Raw genomic sequence first — 15,795 nt, forward strand, 5'->3', positions numbered from 1 at the left:
CCCTGCAGCCCAGAGGCAGGAGACCCCCTTCACAAAGCCAGGCTCCTCAGATGCCCCCACCCAAGCAGGCATTGGACCTACACCACCCGAAACCCACTGCCCCAGGCACAGGGCTGTCTCAGGAGGCATTTGGCTCTCCTGATTGCTCTGCCGTTTGGGAATCCGGGAAGCCACTTGTTCTGGCACCCACCACACCATCCTTGTACATGGAGCAGATCTGGGGACACACACGCACACACACATACACATACACACACGTGCACACACACATATATCCATATACATCCATTCATATACGCACACATGTACACATACACATACCCACACACACACGGATGCACACTACTGCCACTACCCGGGCTTCGAATGGAGCTGAACTGAACTTCACATTTAAAGGCAAAACAGCCTTCTTCTGTGCTGCTGGGTGGGTGGGATTGTCCCTGGGGGGCTCCCCCTGCACCCCAAAAATGAGACTGGGTCTAACGCTTGCAGGCCCAGCAGGGGGCGCCGTGATCACCGTGTTCAGGTGTCCGAACCCACTCCAAGGAAATAATAAAATTAAACATAAAACAAAACCCACCCTGTTTTTTCATAGAAGGTTCTGGGAGCTACCCATTTCCCCTCCTCGCCAAGATCAAACGATGAGCACAGCCCCTGTGGGTGTCCCCAGACTCAGAGCGGGCCCTCTGCTCTCCCAGCTCTAGATTCTGACCCACAGTCCTCTTGGCTCTCTGGAAGCAGGTGGAACATTCTGCACACAAACATCAGCAAGGCCAGGCCTTGCAGGGACTCCTCTCCTCTCTGGGGCCCTTCTCTCCTCCCAGTGTCCCAGGGCTTCACCTGCGGTGGGGCATGGGCTATTGAGGAGGGTCATGGCAGGTGCCAGGGTGGCTGCGCTATCACCTGGGAGCAGATTTCAGACAGATCCGGAATTCCCTGGGGGCTCCCCTCTGCTTCCCTTTTCCTGTGGCCAGCCCTCATCTGTATTTCCTCCAGAAGGGAGGGTCCGGCGAGCAGGAGCAGAGGAGCAGAGGGGAGGTGGGGGGCGAGGGGGCAAAGCTGGAAGGCCTGGCTCCCAGCTCAGCACTAAGAGGAAATGGATTCTGGGTGTGAAATCCCCACTGCCCACCATCTCCGTCCGCCCATCCGGGGGCAGCAAGCTGGAGAAATCTTCCTTTCCCTCCTCCCCAACCAAAGCTTCTTCACAAATTCCTGAGCCCCCATGATTTTAATTTTACGGTTCACATTTTCTCCCAGCAGAGCCCCAGGATGACAAGGTAGAAAGTCTGCCTTGATTAACTGTCCCTCTGGTGCCGAGACAGGGCCCAGCATGATAAACGGCAGGAATAAAGGCGAGAGAGGTGTGTGGCAGGCAATTCTGGGCCACCGCTGTCAATCTCGGCTCTGATAGGGCCTCCACGAGCTGCTGGCTTTATGGAGGGGGAGAGCCAGAGAAGAGGCAGGTCCCCTCCTCTCTTCCCTGGCCCTGGCCTCCTCCCCCTACACCGCCCCCCACCCCCTCCCCCATGCAGGGGATATTGTTTAAGTAAGATAGAGTGGAATCGCTCTCCTGTGTCATTGATTTTTAATAAAAACAGGTAATATGCTGCAAATCTCTCAGTTATTTCATTTTTCCTCTGTTTTGCCCACATGTCCCGAAACTGCCCTCAAGGGCTCCATCCAATGGGCAGCTGCTACAGTGGCTGGTGGCTGGCAGGGGGCAGCCGGGTATTTGGGAGATTCCCAGGAGCTCCAGACCCTCTTCCCCCTTTACACACACACCCCCACACACACGTTCATACAAGCGCATATACGTATGTATGCAAATAAAGCAATGCATGCGCGCATGCACACACCATCACGCTGCCACACGCCCACATGCACACACCAGACAGCCAGTGAGGAGGGACAAGCACCCTGAGCTCCTCTCCCATCCCAGCCCTTCACTCCCTGTGACCTTGGTCTGATTGGAATAAGCAGAACATTCCAGGGGTTGGAAGATTCACGTGTGAGAACAGGAAAATAGGAGCAGCGTCAGAAAAGGAGAACGAAAAGGGGAGGCTTAGAAGCGGAGGGAGCATGCCCCCCATTAGGTTCTGGAGGCAGCCTGAGCTCCCACCCCCAAGCTGAAGGTTACACACTGGGACCCAGTCAAGTAGCACCAGCACCACCAACAGCACAACCAGCACCAGTACCGCCACCACCGCCACCACCACCACCGCGACCACCACCATGACCACCACCACCACCATCACCACTACCACCACCATCACGACAACCACCACCACCACCACTACCATCACCATCACCACCACCATCATGACCACCACCACCACGACCACCACCACGACCACCACCACCACCACGACCACCACCACCACCATCACCACCACCATCACCACCACCACCACCATCACCATCACCACCACCATCACCACCACCATCACCACCACCACCACCACCATCACCATCACCACCACCATCACGACCACCACCACTGTCACCACGACCACCACCATCACCACCACCACCACCACGACCACCACCACCACCACCATCACCACCACCACCACGACCACCACCACCACCACCATCACCACCACGACCACCACGACCACCACCACCACCACCACGACCACCACCACCACCACCACCACCACGACCACCACCACCACCACCATCACCACCACCATCACGACCACCACCACCATCACGACCACCACCACCATCATGACCACCACCATCACCACCACCACCACCACCACCATCACCACCACCACCACCACCACCATCACCACCACCATCACCACCACCACCACCATCATCACCATCACCACCATCACCACCACCACCACCACCATCACGACCACCACCATCACCACCACCACCACCACCACCACCACCATCACCACCACCACCATCACCACCACCACCACCACCATCACCATCACCACCACCATCACGACCACCACCACCATCACGACCACCACCATCACCACCACCACCACCATCACGACCACCACCACCACCACCACCACCACCATCACCACCACCACCACCATCATCATCACCATCACCAACACCATCACGACCACCACCACCATCACGACCACCACCATCACCACCACCACCACCATCACGACCACCACCACCATCACCACCACCACCACCATCACCACCACCACCACCACCACCACGACCACCACCACCACCACCATCACCACCACCACCACCACCATCACCACCACCATCATCACCATCACCACCACCATCACGACCACCACCACCATCACGACCACCATCATCACCATCACCACCACCACCACGACCATCACCACCACCACCACCACCACCACCACCACGACCACCATCACCACCACCATCATCACTATCACCACCACCATCACGACCACCACCACCATCACGACCACCATCATCACCATCACCATCACCACCACCACCATCACCACCACCACCACCACCACCATCACCATCACCACCACCATCACGACCACCACCACCATCACGACCACCACCATCACCACCACCACCACCATCACGACCACCACCACCACCACCATCACCACCACCACCACCATCATCATCACCATCACAACACCATCACGACCACCACCACCATCACGACCACCACCATCACCACCACCACCACCATCACGACCACCACCACCATCACCACCACCACCACCATCACCACCACCACCACCACCACCACCACCACCACCACCACCACCATCACCACCACCACCACCACCATCACCACCACCATCATCACCATCACCACCACCACCACGACCATCACCACCACCACCACCACCATCATCACCATCACCACCACCATCACGACCATCATCACGACCACCACCACCATCACCACCACCATCATCACCATCACCACCACCATCACCACCACCATCATCACCATCACCACCACCCCCACCATCACCATCACCACCATCACCGCCACCATCATTACTACTACCACCACCATCACTACCACTGCCGACGGCCCTTCAGCAATGACCAGACCCGCCCAGGAAGGTCTCCTTCAGTTTAGCTGGAATTACTGACTGCAGAGAACGTTGCGCCTCACGTAGCGCTGAAGCAGGCAGGCTGTTGCCTGTTTCCTGAGTTAGGAATATCTGTTCCTCAGCTGCAGGAATCAGTGTCCTGTGAGGGAGCCTACACTTCAGTCCCATTTCTCGTTGTTTCACCGTGTTGTCACAGACAGTGCCTCTGTTTAGCAGAGGGAACACTGTCCCCATGCATTGTCCCCCATCATCCCTGCTACATAAATGTGGGGCCCAGGGGTTTTGGGACCACCAGGCTGAGTGAGCTGGCACTGTCCTCACCCTGCCAGCCAGGGCTCCATCTGCTACCCTGTGACTTTCAAACTTAGCTGCTGGGAGCCCTGGGGCCAGGAGTCAGGGCAGCAGCTGTGGACACCCTCCGCTGATTCCCATCAGAGCAGCTCCTCAGAGTCAACAGCTGGCCTGCCCACCAGACTTCAACTTTAGCCAAGGAATCAGCCACCAAGTGACGCCTGTGTGCCTGGACCGTGGTGCCATCCCATCCCATGATCGAAATGTGTGACCTGGGAGATTGACCCTAGTTCCTGCTTTTCCCTCCAGACCTGCCTCCCACTGTGAACACACCCTCCTCCCTCCTAGACCCACCAGGGCCCAGGCCAGCCCCCTTACCAGCATCCAAGCCCTTGCTTCCACCCACATCCTTAATTCGCCCACGTGTTTTCTCCCTTCAAAGCCTCCCACTCCCTCCACCCCACGAGAGTGGCCCTTGCAAGCTCTCTTGCAGCCTCAGCCCCATAAGGTGAGCTGGCACAACTCAAGACGGTCACAGGGGCTGCAGCTGGGGGCAGGCCGGTACAGGTGCAGCCCAGGTGTGGGCTTCTCAGCGGACCACACACCCAAGGGCAATGCAGGTAGACCAGGACCCAGGAGAGGACACCAGCAGCAGCAATTCGAGACACAAGGAGAGTGACTTGTGGGTGGGAGAGAAATTGCCTGGGAAACAGCAACCAAGGAGTGGGCACCCGAGCCTCCCCCAGAGATGGATCTAAGCCAGAGGGGAGCAAGGTGCGGAGAAGGAGCTGTGTGAGCTTTGGAGCAGGCGCCCGGGTCCCATCGCAGCTGCACTCAGGTTGGGTGTGTGGTCCTGGGTGCCTTATCTCCCTAGCAGGCTGAATGGTGCTCCCCCAGAGTGCACGTCCACCTGGAACCTCAGAGTGTGACCTTATTTGGCAGCGCGGCTCCTGCAGATGTAATCAAGCTCAGGATCAAGATGAGGTCAACCTGAATTTAGGGGGGCCCTGGGTCCAGTGAAAGCAACCTTATAAGAGATAGAAAGGGACACAGGGAAGGCCATGTGCAATGGAGGCCGAGACTGAGTGATGGAGCCACAACCCAGGAACACCAAGGATGGCCAGAAGCTGGGAGAAAGGCGTGGCACAGATTCTCCCTCAGAGCCCCAGGAGGACTCAGCCCTGCCTGAATAACATGCATCAGAACGTCGTTCCTTTTTACGGCAAATAACATTCCAATGCATAGATGTGCAACAGTTTGTGTATCCGCTCTTCCACTGATGGATATTTGACTTGTATCCACTTTTTGTCTATTATAAATAATGCTACAAGTTTTTGTGTGGATGTATGTTTCATTTCTCTTGGGTATATTGTTGATGTGATTGTTGTGAGTTGCTGTAAAAATGGCGTGGTGGAAGCGTCTAACCTCCTCTAACTCTACAAGAGGGAAAGAGAATCAAGATCAACAGCCAAAGGCTGATTGCTGTGAGGAGGAAGTCTGCCGCACCTCCCCTCTGCACCATCTTTACTAATTCTGATACCATCCATCCCTCCCCAGGCACTCTCCACGTCTCTCCTGGGTTTGATAATTTCTTGCAATGGCCACACAGAACTCACAGACCCTACTTACAATTATGGGGCTTATCAGGGAACCAAAAGGTTACAATTCAGGTTCAGGAATGCTCAGGATACAGTTCTACCATCAGGACAGCCTATTCTCAGCCATGCCTGCAGGCAGGTCTCTCTCTGGCCCTCAGCCCCTAGGCCTGGCTTCTGCTTTGCTCGGGCAAGTGTTACAAAGCTCTTTTAGATCTGCCAGTAAGTACCCAGAGGCACCCCAATCCACCAGTAAGCCTCGGCCTGAAGGCGCTCAGCTCTAGCTCTGTGGGTCAGCAAACCTAACTCCACCAAGTGCCCAGAGGCACCCCACTCCCCCAGCAAGCCTCCTGCCCAAAGCTGCTCAGCTTTCTTGCTCCATGGGTGGGGAAGCCCACCTCACCATCTCCTGACAATCTTCTGTCCCTGCTGCTGCCATTTCTCTGCCGCTGCTTCTTGCTGTCTTCAGTGTTACGGCTGTCTCTCTCGGTCTCCTAGTTCCAGGGGCTTCTTAGTGCAGGGATCCCGGGTCCAAAGGACACACTCCGCTCCTGGCTCTTCTTTCTTGGTGGTGGCAAGGTCTTCTCCTCCACCTCCAGAACTCAATTATTACGCGTGAGTCACAAAGACTACGGCCAGAAGGGCCAGGTTAAGTAATTCATTGCACTGAAGTTGCTGTTGAATTGCTCTGACTCATGGCGGCCCCACGCACAACAGAACAGGATGCTGTCTGCTCCCGCGCCTTCCTCACAGTCGTTGGTACGCTCGCGTCCACTGCTGCCTTCCAACCCAGCGGGCTCATCTTCCAGCTCTACATTAAACAATATTTTGTTGTGATCCACAGGGTTTTCATTGGCTAATTTCCGGAAGCAGACAGCCAGGCCTTTCTGCCTAGGCGGTCTTAAGCTAGAGGGTCCGCTGAAACCTGTCCACCATAGGTGACCCTGCTGGTATTTGAAATACTGGTGGCATAGCTTCCAGCATCATAGCAACACACAAGCCACAGCCATATGACAGACTGACAGACAGGTGGTGGCTGGGGTATACAGGGAGTGCATTTTCTTACGTGAAGACCCCGTGGCCCAGAGGGAAAGCCGAAGGAAGTGCTCAGGACCCCTGGAGCAACGGATTCCAAAGTGTGTTTTCTAAATGACACACCGTGGGGACGGATGGATGGGTCTTTGTCTCAGAGAAGCGCCACAGGTTCCTGAGGTTCCCAGAGGAGGAAACGCCTTTCTCTATTAAAGCCTCAGGCACAGACCTGGAAGGGGGCCTGCCTCTGAGGGTGGCCTCCATTCCGGTGGCTGTTTACATGGCAGACCAGCAGAAGGAATCCCAAAGCTCCCAACATCACAGACATTAGGATGGTTTCTCCCACTCTCTCCTCCCCTGAGAACTTTCTGCTACTTATGCTGAGGCTCAGGCCAGCACAGAAAACCTCCCCTTCCCGCCCCTTGTCTTGACAGGCAGTGATAAAGTCAGAGGAGCCTTGGAGAGTGCTTTCCAGACACCCTGCCCCACTCCTGTGTGAGTGCCAAAGAGTCCCATGAGGCTGTCTTTGCTGGACTCTGTCCTGTTTCATTGCTGGAACCTTCCAACTCAGCTGGGGCCCCATGCCCCTTGGCCTGGGGAGGCTTTGCAAAGGGCAGGATGCTCTCTGTCTGACTGGTGGACCTCTGGTGGTGGGCCTCAGCTGGGAACCCTGCTGCCCCAGGGGACATCTGCCAATGTTTGGGTGGTCACAACTGGGGGTGCAGTGGGGGTGCTCCTGTATGTCATGGATGGAGACCAGAAGTGCTGCTAAACAGCCTACAGTGCCCAGGACAGCCCCACTACAGAGAATGGTCAGGCTCCAGGGTCGCCCTGGGTGGGGAGTGGTCCTGACAGAGGCAGTTCCTCTGTGCTCTGAAAGCCAAACTGCCACAGCAGCCACCCGAGAGCACCGTATCCCCACCAGGAGCCTGGAGGGCCAAGCACAGTGTGGCGTCAGCTGGGCTGCACTCTGAGGACACAGAATCTGCACTTCTGGAAAGATCCAGAAATTTCTCCCAGCTCTAAACCAGGACACCTCCTCCTGGTTCCCTTCAGGCAGCAGGAAGACATAGAATCTGCTCTTCTAGAAAAATCTAGAATCTTCTCCCCCACAACCACCCATCCCCAGCTCTAAGCCAGGACGCCTCCTCCTGGTTCCCTCTGAGCAGCAGATCCTGGGCCAGGAGCTGCCAGGCCAGGAAGAGAGGGTGGTGTGTGGTCAGGCCCGAGCTCCTTCAGCTCACATGACACTCACCCACACCCCTGAGGCCCTGCCATGGGGGCCTTCAGCCCGGCCTCCCCTTCTAAGGTTTCTGCCTTATCTCAAGAGGAGCCTGGGCTGTGGTCACTCCTTCCGAGTGTGCGGCCAGAGGGCTCCTGTGTTCGCTGTAAATTTCAGATCGGTCCCCCGTTCTGCCCCCTCCTTCCTGCATGTCTTCATTTTCTAACATATCCGGCGCCTCCAAAAGTGGATGTGGCCCAGGCTGCCACAGTGTCTGAGAGGCCCTTGAGCAGATCTCAGGCCTCAGTCTCGAGCCACAGGGAAATTAAATTCACAGCCTCAGCCAGCCGTCCTGCCGGCCACGCACAGCCGTCCTACAAATGCCACCTCCCCCGCAGGCAAGGCGGCCGTGTCGGCCAGGAGGCAACGTGGGCTCATCCTGCTGCCGGGCCCTGTGTATCACTGTTCTGTCTCTGGGGGCAGGCAGGGTCTAATGAGTACCCCCACTTCTCAGAAGGGACAGCTGAGGCACAGGAAGGTTGAGAAGCTTTCCAAGACCCAGCTAACGAGCGCGTTCCCAGGACTGCGTGCCCAGAGCTGGGCTAAAACCACCAGCCGCGCTCTCTCTGACTTGCGGGGTTTTTCTTGCAGGCGGAGGCAGGGAAGTATTTCAAAGGCTGCTAGTCGGGGCGGGGGGAGAAGTCTCATCTTCCACGAGGGAGAACTGGGTTCAGTGTCTAGCCAGTGTACCTCAGGTGCAGCCTCTACCCATCCATCAGGGGAGGTTTGTGCTCTGCCAGGAGGCTGAGTAGGTTTCAGCGGAGCACCCAGACTAAGAAGGGCTCGGAAGAAAGGCCTGATGATCTACTTCTGAAAACCAGCCAGCGAAAACCCTAGGGAGCAACCCAGTCTGACCCGAAACCAGTCATGGGGACGGCGCATGGCTGGGCAGTGTTTCATCTTGTTTCACGTGGGGTCACTGCGAGTCAGGGGCCAGCTCCCTCTTCAGTTTTATGCCATCCATGTGAGCATTTGGCAAAGCAGAGAAGGGGGCCAGGCCAAGGTCCAGTAAGGAGGCACTCTGTCAGGGGTCAGGTGCAAGGCAGGAGCGGGTGGGGTGGGCAGGGGGCACACTGGGGCAGAAGACCTTCAGCTGGAGCCCTTGGACATACTCAAGGATCGCCGGAGGTCCACGTAAAGCACTTCCCAGGGCACGGTCAATACCAGGGGCCTGGCCTCCCTGCAGACTCAGAAATGGTCATGCCACTCTCCCTGGAGGGATGGCAGCCCTTGCTAAAGGCAGAACAGCCCCTAAAACCCCCTCATGGAGGACCCCAGATACAGAGAAAAGGCACAGAAAGATATAACGTCAGTGGCGCCATTTAGCTTGGGTTTGGTGTCCTGGGCAATGAAGGGGTTACTCTGACGGCCACACCCCCAGGGTGGTCACTAGCATGCCCACCTGCCTAGCCACTGGGGCCTGGGCTGGCCACTCTGCTAGGCACTGGTATTACTGGGCAGCCAGGCCCGCTCCTGTGTGTCACTGCCATGCCCCCCTGCATGGAGAGTGAGGGCCACAGAACCCCCCCACCCCACCCCTGGTCCCCATAGCCCAGGAGCAGGGGAAGAGGAGCCCACGATGGGTTTCCGGCACTGCACGCATTCCCTTCAGCTTCCGTGAGGAAAATTAACATTTAATTACTGACAGTGCTGAACAAAACACATTCTGGAGAAGGCTGTGGGGACTGTCACTCACCCCACCATCTCCCCTGGTCCCCCCGACTTTTCTTTTCCCTCATTAACTCCTTCCTCCCCCATCGTGTCATTCTCCCCCCACGAGACTCCAACTGGACTTCCTCCCCATGGCCCCAGCCCTGCCCCATCCCAGGAAGTGGTGCATTTCCAGGTCCCAGTCCCAGGGTGGGGTGATCTGAGCTGAGAAAGGACAGGACCCCCAGTTAGTTGTAAAGGCAGCAGCTTGTGGGCTGGAGTCCAAGGAGCAGAGGCGAGGCCCAGCTCGGCCTTCCACTCACCAGCACATCACCTGCAGAACGCAGGATTCTTGGAGAAGAAATGGCATTTCCTCCAACCCTGCACCATCCCTGTGCTCAGCCTAGTCCCCACAGCACCGTGGTCCCTCTCTAGCCACAGTGACAGCCCACCTCAGGGTGGGTCAGCAAGAACTTCCTGAGCCCCCGTCCCACCTCCGACACTCCAGGCCAATTCATTCCACACAAAGTCTTTCAGAAGCCTCCAGCATCTGCCTCTAAAGATTTTTTAAAATTCGTGCTGCCACTGACATCCGTTCCTTTCATTCAATTGTAAATGAATATTCCTATGCACTGGTACGAGACGTGCGCTTATTTAAATCTGTCCACCTACAGACCCTATGGAAGGAGCCCTGGTGGTGCAATGGTTAAGTGCTCGGCTGCTAACTGAAAGGTTGGTAGTTTGAATCCGTCACCCGCTCCTCAGGTGAAAAGACCCAGCAGTCTGCTCCTGTAAAGATTACAGCCTAGGAAAGCGACTCTGCCCTGCCCTATAGGGTTGTTAGGAGTCAGAATCAACTCAGTACCACAACAACAGACCCTACGGAGCATCTCCCTTGCTAGATGTCCTCTCTGGACACGTGGAGAGCAGCCGGCACCAGCTCTCTCCAGCTGGCATGTCCCCACGCGTGTGCACACAGCCACGCATCCACAAGGACTGCAGCGGTACCTCTGCACCGAGAGGGGAGAGTGGCTGGATGTCAGTCGGACTCAGGATTAAAGCCAAGAAGGGCCACAGTGCCTGGTATCTGCTGGCTCCATCCCTGCCGTTATTCAGCAAGGTCAGCACATTTCCACTGTAGAGCCAGCTCGCTTGTTAATTAATCACTCGTTAGGCTAATCACAGCCATCTCCTTTCCCACTAGGGGGAGGATGTTAGCACGGTGGAATGCCCGGTCCAAAAAGCAACTCATGTCTGCACAGAGGCAGGGAGAGGGACGAGGAAATGGTGCAGAGCTTTGAAAACCCCATGCACACATGCACGCACAGGAAAACGGGAGGCATGGGTGTGCAGAAACCCAGGAAACACAAGTGCTCAGATTCGAAGAGGGCCAAAAGTCCCCCTGGGCACGCAGATGCTGCAGGCTGCCCTCCCTGTGCTCCCGCAGGGAGAGGTTGGGCAGGGGAGGAATCAGGCCATTTCCAACGTCAGTTCCAATCCAGTCCCTTCTCAGGCTGTGGTCTGACTCCTGGACTTGGAACAAGGGGTACTCTGGCATGTTGTCCTTGTTGCTGTGAGCTGCCATCAAGTCTGTGCCCGACTCATGGTGACCCCATGCATAGCAGAACAAAACGCTGCCTGGTCCTGGGCCATCCCCATGATAGGTTGCAGATCAGACCATTGTGATCCACAGGGTTTTCACTGGCTGATTTTCAGAAACAAATCACCAGGCCTTTCTTCCTAGCCCATCTTAGCCTGGAAGCTCTGCTGAAACCTGTTCAGCATCACAGCAACACGCAAGCCTTCCCTGATGGATGGGTGGTGGCAGCACATGAGGCGCACTGGCCGGGAATCAAACTTAGGTCCCCTACATGGAAGGCAAGAATTCTACCAGTGAACCACCAATTCCTCACTTTGGGCATAGGAAGATTGAAGGGAAAGAGGTAGGAAAAAAAAAAAAAAAAAAAAAACCTCAGAGACCATAAGAACATCTCCCTACAAATATGAAAATAGAAATTCCAAGGTATTAACACAGATATGACCTTTGGAAGGTTTCCGGGGCAGTGACTCCAGGAAAATGAATCACCCAAAGTTCCAAGAGGAATTACAAGTTTGGAATTACTATATGGCCCCGAGGAAGAAGAAGATGGGAGGAAAAATTATTAGCAACTTGCCAGGATCCAAGAAGCTACACTATTAAAGAACAGAACCTTTATCTAAAGAGAACGTGGTGGGACTCCCGGGGCAGTCCGCCAGGAAATAACACTGGATGAGGTGTGATTTTTCCGTGTAACTGAGACTGCCCTCAAATGCCTCTGTCCAAAAAGACAGATCCTAGGAGGAGAGAAAATAAAACCCTTGCTTATGAAACACGTTTGAGAAGTAAAGCCTACTTACAGAAAAGCACAAAATGGACTTGGCTGAATCAGGGCTGGCCATCTTCAGTTAGCAGCTGGGGGAGGGGTCGTCCTTTGACCTGTGGCCACTCCCCTGGCTGGAAGGGTCCCGTGGCTCACCCAAAGCCATGTTTTCTCCCCAGAAGTTTCCACCTCCAGATACGCTAAGCCTTTCCTGCCCCACTTCATTATGACAATTTGCTCTCAAAATGCATAATTATTAGGGAACACAATGATGTTTTGGTGTTTCATTTGGAAGAAATTAAATCTAAACACCTGGGTAGCAAAAGAGAAAAGAAAAAAAAAAAAAAACGGAGGATATTTGGTTTTAAATGTTGTATGCTAATGCATTCGGCTCAGTCAAGCGCAGCCAGCCCTGAACCTCGGGGACTGTCAGTGTGGGTAACAATCACGGCAGAGACGTCCTGGAAGAAGTTGTCACCTTCACTGCGGTCTCACCGCAGAAGACAAGCACGCCAACATCAAGGAGGCATCATCGCGGAGACAGACGATGGCTGGGGAAATCTGTGTTCAAATCCCCCCCTGGAGACTGGTCCCCTCATCTTGACAGCAACTCAGCTGTTCAGCCTGAAACATGGGACCAGGTGGATCCTTCATATAAACTGGCAAGGGGAAGCCATCAGCTATCGAATGGGGAGACCCCAGGAGCCATCACGGCCCACTGAGTGCCTACCAGGGGCACTCTAGGTTAACACCTTAGCTCCACCACCCCCAGCAGCACTTCGATCTCGCCAAACCTTCCATTCTATCACCTGAAAGATGGTACCTACCTCCTGTCCTGGGTGGCCGCGAGGATTGATAGATACCAGGCACGCTAATATGTTAAGTGCTGGAAGAAGGGAGCTACTTCTGTGGGACACTGTTATGGGTAGACTTGTACCCCCCAAAAAGATATGATGAAGTTCTAAGACCTGGGCTTGTGAATGTGGCCTTGTTTGGGGAAATAGGGTTTTCCTTTGCAGATGTCATCGGTTAACAAAATCACACTGGAGTAGGGAGAACACTAACCCTAAACCCTCCCGAGCAGTGTCTGATGAAAGGAAGGAGAGATGCAGCTACACTTTTCAGGGGGAGCGGAGGGAGAAACCCAGGGGAGAACAAGGAGGAGCCAGGGGCACAGAGCTGAGGAAGGAGATGCCAGAAATGAGAAACAACGGGGCCAAGAGGGACAGAGGGGACGACAGAGGGCCGACCTCAGCGAAAGGGCTCAACCTCAGCTGAGGGGCAGGTCAGGGCTGCAAGGCTGGGGAGGGAGGGGATGCAGATAGCTCCTTCACGGACTCTGGGGCAGGGGGTGAGACTGTGACCCAAGGTATCACAGGGAAGGCCACTTTCTTTTGGGACATGCCCAGCACACGTGGGAAGCAGCAGTCTAGCGGCTTTGCACAGACACCTCGCTGCCCTTCACATCTCACTGGTCCTGCCAAGGGAATGGACAACTTTGGGCAAGCTACTCAATCTCTCTAGGCCTCAGTTTCCCAGTCTGTAAAATGGGGGTGATAATAGCAACCTCATGGGGTTGCTCTGAGGGTCAAATGAGGGAACCTCTGCAACCGCCCCAGCATTGGGGTGGAGCAACGTGTTACTTATGTAAAATGAGTGCAAAAAAGCCAACATGTGCACACTTAACCAAGTGTGGTGTCCGGGCTGGAGAGGAAGGCTGGCAGCTTCACCCGGGCGGAGGGCACACCGAGCAGAGAGCAGCTCTGCAGAGAGCAAACCCCTCTGAGTGCGCAGCTTCACTGCATTTGTCGGGAAGAGAGAGGGGGCTGGAAGCTGCCCTGACCAGCCAGCCAGCTGACCAGCCGATCACAGGGACAGGGAAGGGGGTGCCTTCTTCCCCTCTTAGAATAGTCTGGGGCAGATGGGGGGCAGAAAAGCTGTAAAGAGCACACCTATGCCCAGATGGGTTGGAAAGCGGCCCGCACCACCCCGCACCCCTAGGGGAGCTGCAGCCAGCCTTGGGTTATAGAGAGAAAAGAAGACCGCAGAGGCGGTGTGCAGTATGCGGTTGTCTGTGGGTGTGCACGGGTGTGTGCAGGTCGGCATGGGCGTGTGGTGTGTACAGGCGAGTATGGGTGTGTGCAGGTATGCGTGGGTGTGTTCAGGTGTGTGCGGGGATGCGTGGGGGTTTGCGGGTATGCTTGGGTGTGCGCATGCACCCACGATCGCAATCCACTTGCCTTTCCTCCCCGAGTCTACGCACTGCTGCCCCCTCCATGCGGTCTTGGGAGAATGGTCATCAGAGAGTCAATGCAATTCCCCCAGGATGCCTGGAGCCGGCCAACCTTCCTCTGTGTTACCATGCCACTGCTCTGTCCCTGGGCACCTGGCACAACACAGCAGCTTAATAAAGAGATGTGCTGGGGGCCTGGGGTCATTCAGCCAATGGAGAAAAAGGAAAAGGAGCCGACTCGATTCCCAGAAGCTCATTTTCATTATCCTGTTGGCTGTCCCTGCGCCCACAGCAGACAGTGGGCCACGTGCCCTGGACCCCTGGCGATGCTGGGCATCAGGGGTTGCTGGTCAGAACATCCTGGGCAGGAGAACCACCCTCCAATGCAGCACCCAGGAGGCCACTGGTCAGGGCAATGGTGCCTCTCGTCCCCAGGATCAACCTTAGACACCGCAGCCTATCTGCACCCCATCCCCGTCACTGGGCTTCTTTCTCTCCCTCAAACACAAACTCTTTGCTCACGAAGTCTTTGCACATGCTGTTCCTACTGCCCGAAATACCTCCCTAAGCTCCCCACCTGCCCACAGGGCACAGGCTGTCTCCTGCTCACCTGCTGGGTTTCGCTCACCTGCAGAGAGGCCTCCCCTGACTACCTCCCATTATTCTTATCACACCACCCTGTCCATTTCCTTTAGGGAACTTGGAACAATTCGTGATTTTTTTTTTTTTTTTTTAGATATGGACTCCTTGTTGGTCAGATGATGAAAGCACTCAGCTGCTAAACAAAGGGCTGGAGGTGCACGTCCACCCAGAGGTGCCTCAGAAGAAAGATCTGCCACTGAAAACCCTGTGGAGCACAGCTCTACTCTGACACTCATGGGGTTGCCATGAGTCACAGCTGATTCAATGGCAGCTGATTTTTGTCGCTGTAGCTATATACAGGTGTAGGCAGAGAGGCAGGTGGGGTCCCTGGGTGGCATGAACAGTTAAGAGCTCAACTACTAGCCAAAAGGTTGGCGGTTCAAACCCAACCAGAGGCGCCTTGGAAGAAAGGCCAGGTGATCTACTTCTGAAAAATCAGCCACTGAAAACCCTAAGGAGCACGGCTCTACTCTGACACACGTGGGGCCACCAGGAGTCGGCATAGAATTGACAGCAACTAACAACAGCATAGATGTACACAGGTACAGGTTGAAATAGAATGGTATAGATATATAAATATATAAAAACCCACTGCTGTCGGGTCGATTCCAACTCACAGCGACCCTATAGGACAGAGTAGAACTGCCCTACAGAGTTCCCA

General features: G+C 55.4%; 1 protein-coding gene and 1 pseudogene across 1 annotated transcript in view; one reads left to right on the forward strand and one right to left on the reverse strand.

Annotated features, from left to right (window-relative positions):
- Positions 1–4,041, forward strand: part of LOC126063198 (basic proline-rich protein-like) — a 54,259-nt pseudogene extending 50,218 nt beyond the window's left edge.
- The window catches only part of RBFOX3 (RNA binding fox-1 homolog 3), a 551,245-nt gene that overhangs the window by 367,547 nt on the left and 167,903 nt on the right, over positions 1–15,795 (reverse strand). The gene's annotated exons all lie outside the window — the stretch shown is intronic.

This window comes from Elephas maximus, chromosome 19 (genome assembly GCF_024166365.1).
Source record: "Elephas maximus indicus isolate mEleMax1 chromosome 19, mEleMax1 primary haplotype, whole genome shotgun sequence".
Taxonomy (NCBI): domain Eukaryota; kingdom Metazoa; phylum Chordata; class Mammalia; order Proboscidea; family Elephantidae; genus Elephas; species Elephas maximus.